We start from the raw sequence: 11,879 nt of genomic DNA, 5'->3' as shown, positions 1-11,879 counted from the left end.
TAGGCCTACAACCTACACACCTCTGTGGGCGCAGCTTCCTGTAATACCTGTCCGAAACACACCAGCTCAGAAGCAACTGTTGTTTCTCCTATGAGAGTACGACACCTTACCAACACCAAACCATCACACTATGCATGCTACTACCACGTATGACAAAGCTTTTTGTTGGGTTTTAGGAGGCTTTTAGTTTTTTTTAATAATCGTGTTTTAAAGTATGACACTAAAGGTTTGCAAATGGTAAAGCTAAGTTGAGCTGATAACACTTAAAAAAAAGTGGTCTACATCTGAAAGGAAGTGGAACTTTCACGGAACTAGAGGTTTTACCAGTGAACATGACACTGTCCATTGTCAGACTGTAACTTGTAACCTGTGACCTGTAATTCTGCTTGTAATAGCACACAGAGAATGGCATCTCTTTGGTTTATCTTGATGATTTGTGAGTCAAATCTATTGTATTTTCAGAGGGTCTTCTTGATGAATAGCCTGATTTGATTATACACATGTTTTTTCATTTGATTGTAATAGATTACAACACATTAGGCAATTTTCTATCTATCAAACGGTGTTCATCGTCAAGCTACGGCAGTCTGTGGAGGAGTCTGTGTTTCGAAAGGTCCAGCTTGGAGATACTGCCATTTTCCCCTGTGATATCTCTTACCATTACGAGATAACCTGTAATCTTTGGTCACCAACACAATCTTCGTGTCGAGGCACAGATTGCCAACAGGTCATTGGCATTGAAAATCAAGACTGTTGAGGATGCAGACCTTGGATTGTATTACTGAATGGGAAAGGTTGGAAAAATGATGATGCTTGGGGGAGAAAGCAGAATTCATGGTAAGAGGAGATTTTTGATCATCAAAAACATATGTGTATTTCTCACAAAATACCATGCTCCTCAATTTAGAATATACCATTTTAGTTGTTAAATCTGTCACAAAATGTTATTCTCACAACTAAAACGTTCTGCCTCAGAGACTTTATGTTCAGTCTCTCCAACTGTGACCTTAACAAACCTATTTATCATCACTGGTGGTACACCTAATCATCAACCGATCTCATTAGTAATTTATGTCAATATTGTTCAGTGTCTGGCCTAGAAACTATAAATGAATATTTTACCACTTGTGTACAAGGTAACATAAATATATATACTAAATTATATTACAGCTTAAATACTATGTCATACTGCATTTAACACAAACAAAAATGAGCCATGCAAATTTCCTAACGTAGCATAATTTCAGCAGGTAAAGCTAACCTCGCCTCCCTCCTCCTATACTTCTCCTTTTAGCTTTGCCTGCAATGTCTATTGGTACTAACGGTCTCTCCTTATTTCATCTGCATGCAGTTTTTAAGTTTTAAGTTCCTCGGTGTACACATCACGGACAAACTGAAATGGTCCACCCACACAGACAGTGTGGTGAAGAAGGCGCAACAGCACCTCTTCAACCTCAGGAGGCTGAAGAAATTTGGCTTGGCACCTAAAACCCTCACAACCTTAACAGATGCGCAATTGAGAGCATCCTGCCGGGCTGTATCACCGCCTGGTATGGCAACTGCACTGTCCTCAACGCAAGGCTCTCCAGAGGGTAGTGAGGTCTGCACAACGCACCACCGGGGGCAAACTACCTGCCCTCCAGGACACCTACAGCACCCGATGTCACATGAAGGCCAAAAAGATCATCAAGGACAACAACCACCCGAGCCACTGCCTGTTCACCCTGCTATCATCCAGAAGGCGAGGTCTGCAATAGGTAAGCAGCTTGGTTTGATGAAATCAACTGTGGGAGCAATTATTAGGAAATGGAAGACATACAAGACCACTGATAATCTCCCTCGATCTGGGGCTCCACGCAAGATCTCACCCCGTGGGGTCAAAATGATCACAAGAACGGTGAGCAGAAATCCCAGAACCACACGGGGGGACCTAGTGAATGACCAGTAACACACTATGCTGCCAGGGACTCAAATCCTGCAGTGCCAGACGTGTCCCCCTGCTTAAGCCAGTACATGTCCAGGCCCGTCTGAAGTTTGCTAGAGAGCATTTGAATGATCCAGAAGAAGATTGGGAGAATGTCATATGGTCAGATGAAACCAAAATATAACTTTTTGGTAAAAACTCAACTCGTCGTGTTTGGAGGACAAAGAATGCTGAGTTGCATCCAAAGAACACCATACCTACTGTGAAGCATGGGGGTGGAAACATCATGCTTTGGGGCTGTTTTTCTGCAAAGGGACCAGGATGACTGATCCGTGTAAAGGAAAGAATGGGGCCATGTATCGTGAGATTTTGAGTTTTTTTTATTTTTTTTATTTTACCTTTATTTAACCAGGCAAGTCAGTTAAGAACAAATTCTTATTTTCAATGACGGCCTGGGAACAGTGGGTTAACTGCCTGTTCAGGGGCAGAACGACAGATTTGTACCTTGTCAGCTCGGGGGTTTGAACTCGCAACCTTCCGGTTACTAGTCCAACGCTCTAACCACTAGGCTACCCTGCCGCCCCCAGTGAAAACCTCCTTCCATCAGCAAGGGCATTGAAGATGAAACATGGCTGGGTCTTTCACCATGTCAATGATCCCAAACACACCGCCCGAGCAAAGAAAGAGTGGCTTCGTAAGAAGCATTTCAAGGTCCTGGAGTGGCCTAGCCAGTCTCCAGATCTCAACCCCATAGAAAATCTTTGGAGGGAGTTGAAAGTCTGTGTTGCCCAGCAACAGCCCCAAAACATCACTGCTCTAGAGGAGATCTGCATGGAGGAATGGACAAAAATACCAGCAACAGTGTGTGAAAACCTTGTGAAGACTTACAAAAAACGTTTGACCTCTGTCATTGCCAACAAAGGGTATATAACAAAGTATTGAGATAAACTTTTGTTATTGGCCAAATACTTATTTTCCACCATAATTTGCAAATAAATTCATTAAAAATCCTACAATGTGATTTTCTGTTTTTTTTTCTTCTCATTTTGTGTGTCATAGTTGAAGTGTACCTATGATGAAAATTGCAGGCCTCTCTCATCTATTTAAGTGGGAGAACTTGCACAATTGGTGGCTGACTAAATACTTTTTTGCCCCACTGTATGCTGATTATTTATCTGAAGACAATCGTGTTATGGTCAGGAGCTCACGAATTTGGGTCAAGTTTATCAGGAAGGAAACCACCCATCTGAGGTCTGGAACTCCCTCCAGGTCATCTCTCTCTCCATTCCTTGGCCTTGGTTGCCTGGTTTTTAAGCACTACATTCATTCATTGTGGAGAACAAACATCCGTTTGGCCAGAGCGATGTGGATGGGTAGCCTTAGTACATAAATATTTTTGCAGGACAACTCCTGGGAACCATGTACATATGTGGGGCCGTTTCAGCTCCAGATGACACAAGAGGGTTGCAGGTCTGCAGTCATTCATTTTAATTAGAGAAATATCCTATAAACCGAACTGTTTTAACTGTCAATGTACTTCATTGCACACAATCCTCAAATAAAATCGAGCATAAATAAAATCTGTGTATTTACATTGAGTCTAATGTGTGTGTGAGAGAGAGTGAGGCATGTTTCTCAACTCCAAGAAAAGCACACAGAATTTCCTCAAACTGTACATATTACCACATTATCACATTTTGATTTGATAGATATTTAGAGTAATTATGTAGATACTGCAATGGACAGACAGGCGTAGATATCTCCCATCCTAAAATAAACTGGAGCATCCATAAAATAAACAAGTAATTACAATTTCTTTACATTGGGGATAATGTGTGTGTGTGTGTGACAGAGAGAGAGAGTGTGTGCATGTTTTCTTTTTTTCCTTGTCAGCCACCCATCTCTGCTTTATCAGTCTTGATAGGCCCAGTGTATGCACTTCTGGGTGAGGCTGTCGGGCAAATGTGGAGTGCATGGCAGATCTGAAAGAGTGATGCACATAGTGACAGTAAGCTCAACGACATGTCTGTGTGTGTACATCTGTTGGTGTGAGTGAGGACATGTGTATGGAATATAATTCTGAATGACCTGAATCCATCTGGGAATCCTCACAAGTTTCTTTCTTCACGGCTACTGTAGAAGGAACCGGTGCAGCCGGTAAATTAAATGCCACAGCAGAGGACTGCTGTGACTGCAGCTGAAATGCTGAGGGTGGCAGATCTAAAAGAGAGAGGCACAATTTTCTCAACTGACAATAATCATACAACTAAACAGACTGAATGAGTGTAAGGCCTAGATCCAATCAGATCAAGTGTTAACCGGCGATTGCTGACACCACATAGCTGATGTTTTGGCGGTGTCTGAGGTGTTAACTGAGTTGGATCTGTCAAAATCAGTAAGCAGCAGCTCTTGATCATTGTCATGAAGCTACACCTGTCCTACTCGTGTTACAAGTTCAAAACGAGAAAGTGAAGGCTATAGATATATTGATGCTCAAATTCAAAATCATTAAACAAAAGTGAGGATTTCTATTAGCCTAATCGAGATGTAGATTAAATCTCACATTCCAGTGTTCAAACTTGTAAACAAGTCCGCATGAGATTTCTGTTGATGCAACTCGCTTTAGGTATAATGCCAGGGGGCGCTTGTGGATTTCACAGCTCTAACACAGTTCCACCTCAGACACCACCAAAAACAACCGCTATGTGGATGTCGGCTAAAGCGGACGTGATTGAATAGAGCCCCAAGTGAGGGAGTGTGTGCATGTGTGTATACAGTGCCTTGCGAAAGTATTCGGCCCCCTTGAACTTTGCGACCTTTTGCCACATTTCAGGCTTCAAACATAAAGATATAAAACTGTATTTTTTTGTGAAGAATCAACAACAAGTGGGACACAATCATGAAGTGGAACGACATTTATTGGATATTTCAAACTTTTTTAACAAATCAAAAACTGAAAAATTGGGCGTGCAAAATTATTCAGCCCCCTAAAGTTAATACTTTGTAGCGCCACCTTTTGCTGCGATTACAGCTGTTAGTCGCTTGGGGTATGTCTATCAGTTTTGCACATCGAGAGACTGACATTTTTTCCCATTCCTCCTTGCAAAACAGCTCGAGCTCAGTGAGGTTGGATGGAGAGCATTTGTGAACAGCAGTTTTCAGTTCTTTCCACAGATTCTCGATTGGATTCAGGTCTGGACTTTGACTTGGCCATTCTAACACCTGGATATGTTTATTTTTTAACCATTCCATTGTAGATTTTGCTTTATGTTTTGGATCATTGTCTTGTTGGAAGACAAATCTCCGTCCCAGTCTCAGGTCTTTTGCAGACTCCATCAGGTTTTCTTCCAGAATGGTCCTGTATTTGGCTCCATCCATCTTCCCATCAATTTTAACCATCTTCCCTGTCCCTGCTGAAGAAAAGCAGGACCAAACCATGATGCTGCCACCACCATGTTTGACAGTGGGGATGGTGTGTTCAGCTGTGTTGCTTTTACGCCAAACATAAGGTTTTGCATTGTTGCCAAAAAGTTCAATTTTGGTTTCATCTGACCAGAGCACCTTCTTCCACATGTTTGGTGTGTCTCCCAGGTGGCTTGTGGCAAACTTTAAACAACACTTTTTATGGATATCTTTAAGAAATGGCTTTCTTCTTGCCACTCTTCCATAAAGGCCAGATTTGTGCAATATACGACTGATTGTTGTTTTATGGACAGACTCTCCCACCTCAGCTGTAGATCTCTGCAGTTCATCCAGAGTGATCATGGGCCTCTTGGCTGCATCTCTGATCAGTCTTCTCCTTGTATGAGCTGAAAGTTTAGAGGGACGGCCAGGTCTTGGTAGATTTGCAGTGGTCTGATACTCCTTCCATTTCAATATTATCGCTTGCACAGTGCTCCTTGGGATGTTTAAATCTTGGGAAATCTTTTTGTATCCAAATCCGGCTTTAAACTTCTTCACAACAGTATCTCGGACCTGCCTGGTGTGTTCCTTGTTCTTCATGATGCTCTCTGCGCTTTTAACGGACCTCTGAGACTATCAGAGTGCAGGTGCATTCATACGGAGACTTGATTACACACAGGTGGATTGTATTTATCATCATTAGTCATTTAGGTCAACATTGGATCATTCAGAGATCCTCACTGAACTTCTGGAGAGAGTTTGCTGCACTGAAAGTAAAGGGGCTGAATAATTTTGCACGCCCAATTTTTCAGTTTTTGAATTGTTAAAAAAGTTTGAAATATCCAATAAATGTCGTTCCACTTCATGATTGTGTCCCACTTGTTGTTGATTCTTCACAAAAAAATAAGGTTTTATATCATTATGTTTGAAGCCTGAAATGTGGCAAAAGGTCTCAAAGTTCAAGGGGGCCGAATACTTTCGCAAGGCACTGTACATGCATGTGATGATTACCTGTATCACCAGTCGCTGCAGCAGATGCAGGGGCAGACGACTGCAGCTGTGAGGTTGTAATAGGGTTGTCAGATCTAAAAGAGAGAGGCACAATTTTCTTAAGTGAAAATAAATGACACAACAAAACAGAGTGAGCGATTGAGTGAGTGTGTTAACATGTGTGTGATCATTTTTTGGACCACATCACACAGCTTCAGATCTACAAGCCTCTGGAAGTTCCAGCGTGCCACTCCAGGGCTGGAACAGTTTGGTGGGAACACCCACCAAGTCTGGTTGTCAGATCTGAAAGATAGGCACAATAATATTTTAATGGCAAAGCCTCGACTACACATTAAACTAAATTAAGTGTGTGCTTGTGTATATCGGGCAACCACACAGCAGACTTAATTTCCCCAACTGCTCATTGTACTTGCCCTCGTAATCTGTGGTGTGTGTGTTCTGTGTTATTGACTCAGAAGTGTGTCATCCTGACCACATCCTTGTAGAAGGACATTCAGTGATTAGCTATTAACAGTGTACAGTAAAAAGGATATCAAATATTCAGATCTGGAATGACAAGTAGGCTAAATCAGTTTCAAAACCTCTAGGGCAGGAGTGGGCAAACTTTTTGGCTCGAGGGCCACATCTGGATTTTTAAATTCAACGGAGGGACACATTTTTTGGGGGACCAATTGTTTGTTCAAATCAATTTGCGGGGGCCTCCAGAGTGGTGCAGAGGTCTTGAGAGTGGTGTAGTGGCTTGAGGCGTCACCACAGACCCAGGTTCGATCCCAGGCTGTGTCACAGCTGGCAGTGACTGGGAGACCCATGAGGTGGCGCACAATTGGCACAGCGTCATCCAGGTTAGGAGAGGGTTTGGCCGGCCGAGATTTCCTTGTCCCATCGCACTCTAGAGACTCCTGTGGCGGGCCAGGCGCATGCATGCTGTCACGGCGCCAGTTGGGGAACCCTGTGATAAGATGTTCAATACATTTGTATCATGACATTGTTTACAGTCACAATCTTTTCAGATGTCATTACATGGAAAAAATTATAAATCAACTATGATTAATGTCATAGTTAGCTTATCACATGAATGAATCTGTCTATATTTTTTTTACTACTGGAAATGAAACCATCGAGTAAATCTGCCAGTCTGTGTGGTGAGATATAATCATATTGTCCAGCAGAGGGGAATATCACCTTGTTTGTATTTCAGTTCAATTCATCCGTCATCTGTGAATCACATCATGTCAAGCTTTTGAAAGCTTCACATCACAGACCTATTTGGCAGTTTAAATGATCACCTCCTCATTTGTACAATGGCCCACACCCTACGCTCGCCTCATGATCCCAACCCCCAAAAAAGTGTTTGTTTTCAGACATTGTGACCATAAAAGTGCAACAGGTGTGGGCAAAATGGAGATAATGTGTGTTCGCTGCCAAGTAGAATTTGTGTAATGAAGGCTGGCTCCATCCAACAACCCTCCAACTACTAGCCTAATTCAATGGTGCACTTATCGGTCCGCACAACACCGAGGACTGCCAGGGCCTTCTCCCAAGAAAAATACAATACATCACATCACACATTTGTTGTATGTATCTGAAAGTCTTTATTTCATTCCTCAAAATGTCAGGATTGTGACAGAGTACAGATCTGGGGAAGGGTAATGTGGGAAAAAGTGAAGGTGTGAATACATTCCGAATGCTCTGTAGATGGGCCAATTGGCCAGTCCCCAACTTTATCCAAAGCTTTTTGCATGGCCCAGCATCTTTCCGTAGATACTTCTGAGGAATTCTGAAGGTTTCCGCAAAGGAATTTAGTTTTGCATTTGCAATGTACTTAATATAGACCAGGGTTCTCCAAACGGTGTGATTTGATTTGGCCCCCCAACTTTTCTGACTTTTGATTTGATTTTTGTTTTTATTGTTGGACAGAAGACTGGAGAAACACAAGCAAATGAGTTCCAAGTGATTCCCACGCATAATAGGGAGATGTGCACTCATGCTATTGTGTTTTGCTTGCAATGGAATTACAGTATGCGTGAGTGATTTAAACGTCATAACATTCCTTCGAAGTCATATCGGAGGCATGATTAACGTATCCTTGTTGGTTCATTGACAGAAAGACATTTTATAGACAGCCTATTGCTGTGCTATAGTCTAAATATTTTGGGAAAGGGACAGACATTTAGTCTGGGATTTGGTCTGATATCAGCATCTGATCTTTCTGCGAGTGACATAACCCCTCTTATATTTTTGTAATCAATCCAATTTGGTTTGGTGTTACTTTGTTACGGCATGTTCTTACAAGTGAAATGAAAAGATACGTGTCCACTTCACTCCAATAGATTAAAATGAAACAACAGAAAGCCCATCACTGCCTGCACACCCCAGCTTACCGTCAAAGCTAAATAACCTCTTAAAACGGATTAAGATGCGCAGAAAGAATGGATGGAGAGAAGCAGCTGAGTAGATTCATGGCCAGCACAGGACCACCACTTCTGGCTTCTTCAACTACAGGATCGTCTGAGACCAGCCACCCAGACAGCTGATGAAACTGAGGGGTATTTATGTCTGTAATAAAGCCTTTTTGTGAGGGAAAACTAATTCTGATTGGCTGGGCCTGGCTCTCCAGTGGGTGGGTCTATGCCCTCCAATGCCCACCCATGGCTGAACCCCTGTCCAGTCATGTGAAATCCATAGATTAGGGCCTAATGCATTTATTTCAATTGACTGATTTCCTTAAATGAACTGTAACTCAGTAAAATCGTTGAAATTGTTGCATGTTGGGTTTATATTTTTGTTCAGTATATATTTTCACTTATTTGCCCAGTAGGCTAGCACAATTGTTGTTTCATGTATAGGTATGAAAATAAACACAACTGAACAATTGGCTATTTAGAGCATTTCCCCAAAAGGCATGTCCTGTTTTTCCCTACATAGATTATAACATTTGTAGGTTGAAACAAATGTGCATTGTCATGCAGTGACAGAATAGACCTAATTGATACTGCAAGTCATTAATGATGACTTAGTTGGACTAACCTTTTTGAATTTGCTGTTGGCCTAATTCATCTGCCTGCATTCCTAATCCCTACCTGCCTCTGGTCTAATGAATTTCCACCTCTCACTGTATCATTCTTGCTTGTCCATCTTCCTCAATGAAAATGAGTTATTCTTACAGATCAATCTTGCTGGCAAAACGTCATTAAATATTGCCATAATATTTTGCTATAGCGTGGATTTAGGGATGTTTAAAATAATAATGAGCACTCACTTACTGCGTAGGCAATACAATAATATCAGAGACAAGCTGGCCCGGGAAAAGATTTGTGCGAGCCGACCCCTCGTTGGCTAGTATGTTACAATCAATAATCTCGTAACTATCTTTGTTGACCTAGTACCTTTTTCAATATTCTCCAAACAGCCTCGTTCATTTGATACAAATGTTTCAATATTCTCAGGGCCACCTTGTTGATAAAATGCTTCAATATTCCCAGAATGTTTCTCCCCTTCCCTGGCGAACAAGGAAGACAGTCAAATACAGTAATGAGTGGAAAACGCAGAGACACCGTCTTCTTCACTGTTTTGGCGTTCCACAAGGGTGGCTTTATATAGCCTACAGTAGAGGGGTGGCCATTTACAATATATCCTACCTACCGTTTCTAAAGATCTGAGTGCCAGTTATGATTTTCATATACTAATTTTAGGCTACCTAACTGTGCCCCGAAATGTCTATAGCTGGCAACTGAACATAGGCGCTGTCCATTCAGCACCACACCACGGAGTTCCACTATGACCACCTGTCCTGAGGCGCTGTCCATTCAGCCCCACACCACGGAGTTCCACTATGACCACCTGTCCGGAGGCACAGTCCATTCAGCACCACACCACGGAGTTCCACTATGACCACCTACCAGTCCGGAGGCGCAGTCCATTCAGCACCACACCACGGAGTTCCACTATGACCACCTACCAGTCCGGAGGCTCAGTCCATTCAGCACCACACCACGGAGTTCCACTATGACCACCTGTCCGGAGGCGCAGTCCATTCAGCACCACACCACGGAGTTCCACTATGACCACCAGTCCGGAGGCGCAGTCCATTCAGCACCACACCACGGAGTTCCACTATGACCACCTGTCCGGAGGCGCAGTCCATTCAGCACCACACCACGGAGTTCCACTATGACCACCAGTCCGGAGGCGCAGTCCATTCAGCACCACACCACGGAGTTCCACTATGACCACCTGTCCGGAGGCGCAGTCCATTCAGCACCACACCACGGAGTTCCACTATGACCACCTACCAGTCCGGAGGCGCAGTCCATTCAGCACCACACCACGGAGTTCCACTATGACCACCTGTCCGGAGGCGCAGTCCATTCAGCACCACACCACGGAGTTCCACTATGACCACCTGTCCGGAGGCGCAGTCCATTCAGCCCCACACCACGGAGTTCCACTATGACCACCTGTCCGGAGGCACAGTCCATTCAGCACCACACCACGGAGTTCCACTATGACCACCTACCAGTCCGGAGGCGCAGTCCATTCAGCACCACACCACGGAGTTCCACTATGACCACCTACCAGTCCGGAGGCTCAGTCCATTCAGCACCACACCACGGAGTTCCACTATGACCACCTGTCCGGAGGCGCAGTCCATTCAGCACCACACCACGGAGTTCCACTATGACCACCTGTCCGGAGGCGCAGTCCATTCAGCACCACACCACGGAGTTCCACTATGACCACCTGTCCGGAGGCGCAGTCCATTCAGCACCACACCACGGAGTTCCACTATGACCACCTGTCCGGAGGCGCAGTCCATTCAGCACCACACCACGGAGTTCAACTATGACCACCTGTCCGGAGGCGCAGTCCATTCAGCACCACACCACGGAGTTCCACTATGACCACCTGTCCGGAGGCGCAGTCCATTCAGCAGTGCTGAATCATGTGTAGATTTTTCGTCATTATTTGGTCGAGTTGTTTTTCTTCATGCATCCCTTTCGAACGGTAGGCCTGAGTCGGCTTAAGTCCTCTGATGTATGCATTTTATTTCAATACATGTGTAGAATGTATCTGTCATAGTTATCCTTCCCTGTCAACTGTTTTATGCATCGGTTGCTTTCACATTGATATTTAAAGTCGGCCTTGTTGTTATTTGATAGCGTGCGTGGCGTTCCAAAGGTAAATTAGTCAATTTATGATGAGGTTGTGTAGCTAACCTTGTACACACCGTTCCACGAACCTTTAAGCCTTATATTGAGGTGGTAATTAATGGCTTAAGACATTTTTGTTTGTTTTTGCTGTTCTCTAAAATACAACTGTAGTGTTTTTAAATTGTGTAGAACTGCAGTAGCCCTAAATGAGCTTCAACTTACCCAAAACTCCGTGGAAGCTTTGAAATCACCCCCAACCCACCTCACCCCACATTGCCATTCCCTAGGTTTAGCTGAACTGAAGCCACTACATTATTTAGTGCTGGCACAGGGGGAAAAAGCTGTTCGCGCCTCTCCTTTATAGCCAAATGTGTTACGCTCTGCGTCTGCGC

General features: G+C 43.6%; 1 long non-coding RNA gene across 1 annotated transcript; it reads right to left on the bottom strand.

The window, feature by feature from the left end:
* Nucleotides 1-3,364: 3,364 nt before the first annotated feature.
* Nucleotides 3,365-11,877, bottom strand: LOC110497526. The gene is made up of 4 exons (XR_002469681.2): nucleotides 11,710-11,877; nucleotides 6,338-6,619; nucleotides 4,013-4,144; nucleotides 3,365-3,906 (listed from the first exon to the last, which is right to left on the bottom strand). It is a non-coding gene; the product is annotated as an uncharacterized LOC110497526 (long non-coding RNA).
* Nucleotides 11,878-11,879: the final 2 nt, after the last annotated feature.

Source organism: Oncorhynchus mykiss, chromosome 19 (genome assembly GCF_013265735.2).
Source record: "Oncorhynchus mykiss isolate Arlee chromosome 19, USDA_OmykA_1.1, whole genome shotgun sequence".
NCBI lineage: Eukaryota > Metazoa > Chordata > Actinopteri > Salmoniformes > Salmonidae > Oncorhynchus > Oncorhynchus mykiss.
Note: the sequence above shows the minus strand (reverse complement) of the source record. Positions and strands in the feature narration are given on the sequence as shown.